General features: G+C 34.2%; 1 non-coding gene across 1 annotated transcript; it reads left to right on the plus strand.

Annotated features, from left to right (window-relative positions):
- The first annotated feature begins 330 nt into the window (after window positions 1–330).
- Window positions 331–498, plus strand: LOC123936123. Its single transcript, XR_006817082.1, has one exon. It is a non-coding gene; the product is annotated as a U1 spliceosomal RNA (small nuclear RNA).
- The last annotated feature ends 5,419 nt before the right edge of the window (window positions 499–5,917 follow it).

The raw sequence follows: 5,917 nt of genomic DNA on the forward strand, positions 1-5,917 counted from the left end.
TTGCATAGAAATAAAAAAGCTGATACCCATATTCATATAGAATTACAAGAGACCCAAGAAAACCAAAACAATATTGAAAAGAGAATGACAAAGTTGGAGGATTCAGACATCGCAATTTCAAACCTTAGTTCAAGGCTACTGTCAATCAAAACAGAAATACTGGCATAAAGGTAAACACAGACAAATGGAAAAGCACTGAGAGTATAGAAATAAACTTTATGGCAATATCCAATGAATTTTTTTTTACAAGGATGCAAAGTTTATTCACTGGGGAGAGAATATTCTCTTCAACAAATGATGCTGGGATAGCTAGATTTCCACATGCAAAATATAATGAAGTTGGACTGCTATCTCCCACTATATAAAAAAACTAATTAAAAATGGACCAATGCTTATCCATTGCACTCCGGATGTGCTGACCCCTGCGATTTCCCCAAATGTGGGAAACTCGACTGCATAATTTGTGGTAGTGGGGGACTGCGTTCGCGCTTTCCCCTAGAAAAAAAAAAAAATGGACCAATGTTAGGAGCTTGGGTGGCTCAGTCAATTGAGCATCTGACTCTTGATTTTGTTCTGGGTCATGATCTTGGAGTTGTGGGATCAAGTCCTCCATTAGGCTCCATGCTTAGTGGGGAGTCTGCTTGAAGATTCTCTCCCTTTCCATCTGCCCCTCCCCTTGCTTTCTCTAAAATAAATCATTTATAAATAAACAATTTTATAATTAATCATAATAAAATAAATAATTTTATAATTAATTGTAATAAATACATTTTCTCTCTCTAAAATAAATAAGTATATATTTTTAAATGGATCAATAACCTAAATATAACAACTAAAACCATACAACTCTTAGATGAAAACATGGGCACATTTTTATAATCATGGATTCTCAGATATGAGACAAAAAACACAAGAAATAAAAGAAAAAAATAAAAGTAAACTGAACTTCATCAAATTAAAATACTATTGTGCAGCAAAAGAAACAGTTAACAAAACAAAGAGGCAACCCACGGGATGGGAGAAGGTATTTGCAAATGACACTACAGACAAAGGGCTGATATCCAAGATCTATAAAGAACTCCTCAAACTCAACACACACAAAACAGATAATCATGTCGAAAAATGGGCAGAAGACATGAACATACACTTCTCCAAAGAAGACATACAAATGGCTAACAGACACATGAAAAAATGTTCATCATCACTAGCCATCAGAGAGATTCAAATCAAAACCACACTGAGATTCCACCTTACACCAGTTAGAATGGCCAAAATTAACAGGTCAGTAAACAAGAAGTGTTGGAGAAGATGCAGAGAAAGGGGAACTCTCTTACACTGTTGGTGAGAATGCAAGTTGGTGCAGCCACTTTGGAAAACAGTGTGGAGATTACTCAAAAAATTAAAAATAGAGCTACCCTATGACCCCGCAATTGCAGTAGTGGGTATTTACACCAAAGATACAGATGTAGTGAAAAGAAGGGCCATATATACCCCAATGTTCATAGCTGCAATGGCCACAGTCACCAAACTATGGAAAGAACCAAGATACCTTTCAAAAGACTAATGGATAAAGAAGATATTGTCCAAAACCATAAGAGACTCTCTTAATCTCACAACACAAACTGAGGGTTCCCGGCGGGGGGGAAGGGGTTAGGGAGTGGGTGGTGGGGTTATGGACATTGGGGAGGGTATGTGCTATGGTGAGTGCTGTGAAGTGTGTAAACCTGGCAAGTCACAGACCTGTACCCTTGGGGCTAATAATACATTATATGTTTATAAAAAATTAGAAAATTATTTTTTAAAAAAGGAAGATATGGTCCATATATACAATGGAGTATTATGCCTCCATCAGAAAGGATGAATAGCCAACTTCTGTATCAACATGGATGGGACTGGAAGAGATTATGCTGGGTGAAATAAGTCAAGCAGAGAGAGTCAATTAACATATGGTTTCACTTACTTGAGGAGCATACGAATAACATGGAGGACATGGAGAGATGGAGAGGAGAAGTGAGATGGGGGAAATCGGAGGGGGAGACAAACCGTAAGAGACTGTGGACTCTGAGAAACAAACTGAGCATTTTAGAGGGGAGGAAGGTGGGGGGTTGGGTGAGCCTGGTGGTGGGCATTAGGGAGGGTATGTACTGCACGGAGCACTGGGTGTGGTGCATAAACAATGAATTCTGGAACACTGAAAAGAAATAAAATAAAATAAATGGAAAAAAAATGAAAAAATAAAGATTAAGAAAGTAAATTAAAAAACTTGTACATCATAAGACATTATCAAGAAAATGAAAAGACGATCTACAGAATGGAAGAGAAAATGTGAATCATTATCTAATAAGGTTTTAATACCCAAAATATATAAAGAACTCCTACAACTCAATAACAAAGGACAAACAATACAATTTAAAAATTGTCAGGGTTGCCTGGGGTGGTCAGTCGGTTGAGCGTCCAACTCTTCATCTCAGCTCAGTTCTTGTTATAAGGATCCTGAGTATAAGCCTCACATTTGAATCAAATAGACATTTCTACATAGAAGATATAAAAAGTCCAATAAGCACATAAAGCTAAGCCATGAAAATAATGTAAATCAAAATCACAATGGGATACCACTTCATACCTACTAGGGTGGCTTTCATTTGTCTTTAAAGTGGGGGACAAGTGTTAGACAGAGTACAGAGAAATTAGAACCGACATATATTACTATACAGAATAAAAAATGATGCAGCCACTACAGATAACAGTTTGATAGTTCCTCAAAAAGTTAAACACAGAATTATCCTATGATTCAGCAACCCTAACTTAGGTACACAGCCAAAAAAAAATTGAAAACAGGGACTCAAACAGATACTTACATATGCAAATGTTTGGTGCAGAATTATTCACCATAGTCAAAAGGTGGAAACCTAAGTTCCATCACCATATGAATGGATAAACAAAATATGCTATGTACATACAATGGAGTATTCAGCCATAAAAAGAAATGAAGTTCTAATACATATTACGAAATGAATGAATCTCAAAAACACTATGCTAAGTGAAATAAGCCAGACACAAAAAGACAAAAACTGTATGACTACACCTACATGAAATATCCAGAATAGGCAAATTCATAGTGATAAGAGGTACAAGGAGCTAGGGGGTGGGGCAAATATAAGTTATTGCTATCCATGCAATTAAAGAGACTATAGGGAAAAAAAAAAAACGTTTAAATATATTCTGGGAACATAGTAAAAAGAGGAAATATTTTACCTGAGTGAATTAGTAACTGATTATAGAGGAATGATCATTATAAGCCTTGACAGATGGATAACATTCACTTATGTAGACCAGAGCATGAAATAAACATGGTAAAACATAGGAGTAGAAAAATACAGGACCTACTGAAGGAGAGGCAAGTATATATATTCAGCAAGGGCATTAAGAATGGAGCCGTATTATGAGAAAGATACTCATCAGGAAGGAAAAATGACTAAGAATTCTCTACTACTAGTATTTTTCTTAAATGTAAAAGTCAAATTGCATTCTAATACATTTTTATAAATCTGAGAAAAACTGCAAAAACCCTAGTCATGGGATTACTTATTTCAAACAGAAATCCACACAATGACAAATTTAGTATGACTTGATTTACTACAAAGGCAAACCACTGGCCTTGAAAGGAAAGATATTTTATCTGTAGCAAATTTAAGAATACATGCTATTTCCCCCAAGTCTTGTGTTTAAACATGAATGAATATAAAATCAAATATATACTATTTCAGTGGAAATTTCATCCATTTCTTTGCCCTGAAAGATTCATTTAGGTAACATATTTCCTTCGGGGTAAGAACACATAAATCCCTTTAAACTTACTGAATATAAAGTTTTTTAAATGCTAAAGCTGTAAAATTTTCCAGTTCTCAACCCACTAATGAAAACAATCTGATAAAATTTAATCTTTTTTCTAATAAAGTACACCTGACAGAAATGTCATAGACCTTTTGGTGAGAGTGGTTCGCTGTTGCTACTGAGGGGTTAAAAAAAAGTAAGGGAAGAAAGTAAATTCAGCACCCCACCTTAACACCATTTACAACCTCTGCCAAAGGACTGTCATCCTTAGAGACTTTGCTTCTGCTCCCTGTTTATTTACAACTATGAGTAGGGGACCACTTAAAAACCAATACCAATCTAAGTTATTAAATATAGGAAAGTTTAACGGTGTACAGTTTGAAAATATTTCATAACAGGTAGCTAATGACAAATTCTGAAAAGAATTTTAAATCTATAATATTATTTGTATAATAAACATTAAATATCCTTCAATTCTTCTCTCTGGAAATTTCAATCTAATGAGAAAACAGCATGTACTAATTCTGTTTCTTTCACAGCAATAATTCAGAAATTTAAGTCATTCCTCATCTCATTGCACACCAAACCATTTATTAATTTGAAATAATAGACTTGATATTATTGGGAATTTCAAAGCACCTTTATGAAAATTAATGAAATTCATAATAGATTTTAGAAAATTATACTTTAAAATACCATAGTTCTCAATTACTGAATGTAAATTCTATAATGACATAGATTTTATGAGTAAAATGTATTAAATACTTATTAGAATTTACATTCTACTCTTGCAAAAAGCATGTCTAATTATGTGCCTACAAAACCCCTAGTAAAATCCTCAATAAATACTTGATATGTGGGAGGCTGCAATAAGGCTTGAGACTAGTAAAATGTCAGCAATTATGTCATCATATCCCATCTAGGCCCTACACTGAAACCTGAGACAGAATGCCTTCTTTACAAGGATCACACCTTGAAGCTAAGAAAGATCCCTGGTCTTACCATAATATTAGTTTTATTTTTATTGTCCTAGCATTTAGTTTTAAGGAAAACAGAAGAAATCCTAACTGGTATAATTAGGTATAATGCTACAGGACAGAAGAGTAAAACAACGCCAGACTTAGTGGCTTGGTTAGATCACAGAAAAGAAAATAGCAAATATCTCTGATGCAAAATCGACAAATATAAATACCCTGTATGGAAGATAAGTTATTCATTCAATACTAACTAAATAGTCTGTGCCTAGTACCACACTAGCTGGAGAAGACACAAAGTAACAAAACAGTGACCTCAACCACAGTGAGGCTTTTAATCTAATCTGCAAGAGATAATAAAGGTATTAAAAAAAAAAACTAAAGGAAGAGTTGCTAAGGAAGTACAACAAAGACATTAAAATCAGAGGGATGGGTGAAAGGAAGTCTTTGTGAATAAGAAAAATGCATAAAATGAATTTTTAAAAACAATCAGTTTACAAGATTCTAAGTAATGGGACCAGGAATATAATCTGAATTGAGGGGAAGTTAGTTCAAGTCTTCTGAGACTAAATTGGCTCACTACTCTATGCTGTTCTTATTGATGTAAAATGGGGGGAGGGGAGAACCATTCTCTCAATAAAACTGTGTCAAGGCAATCATTTTGTATTCCATTTCTGAAAGGTGACAAACTTTGTAGAGACAGTAAGGAGAGGTATCATGGAAAGACTCAGAGAAGAAAATGGAGACTTCTCAGTTCCCAAAAGCTTGCGGACATTTCTCATTTACTTACAAAGTTTTACTGATACTTCTGGAAATTGAAGTTGTAATTTGAGAGTAAAATTATAAGAGAACTGATTTAGTTTCTTGGTTTATTCAGGTTACTCAAAAACATTCAGATTACTGTTTCTACTATCTTATTCACAAGTCTAATTAATTTCTTCTTGCTGTTGTTTTAATAAAATAACCCGTGGCTTACATTTCTAATGAAACAACTTCTGAAAAAACTATAATTATACAAAGACTTCTGAAACTTCAGCTTTAGTATCTGTATCTAGGTGGTTCCATAGAACTACAGTGATTTTAAAATTTAGACAATAAGGAAACTGGGA

Source organism: Meles meles, unplaced genomic scaffold (assembly GCF_922984935.1).
Source record: "Meles meles unplaced genomic scaffold, mMelMel3.1 paternal haplotype, whole genome shotgun sequence".
Classification (NCBI taxonomy): Eukaryota; Metazoa; Chordata; class Mammalia; order Carnivora; family Mustelidae; genus Meles; species Meles meles.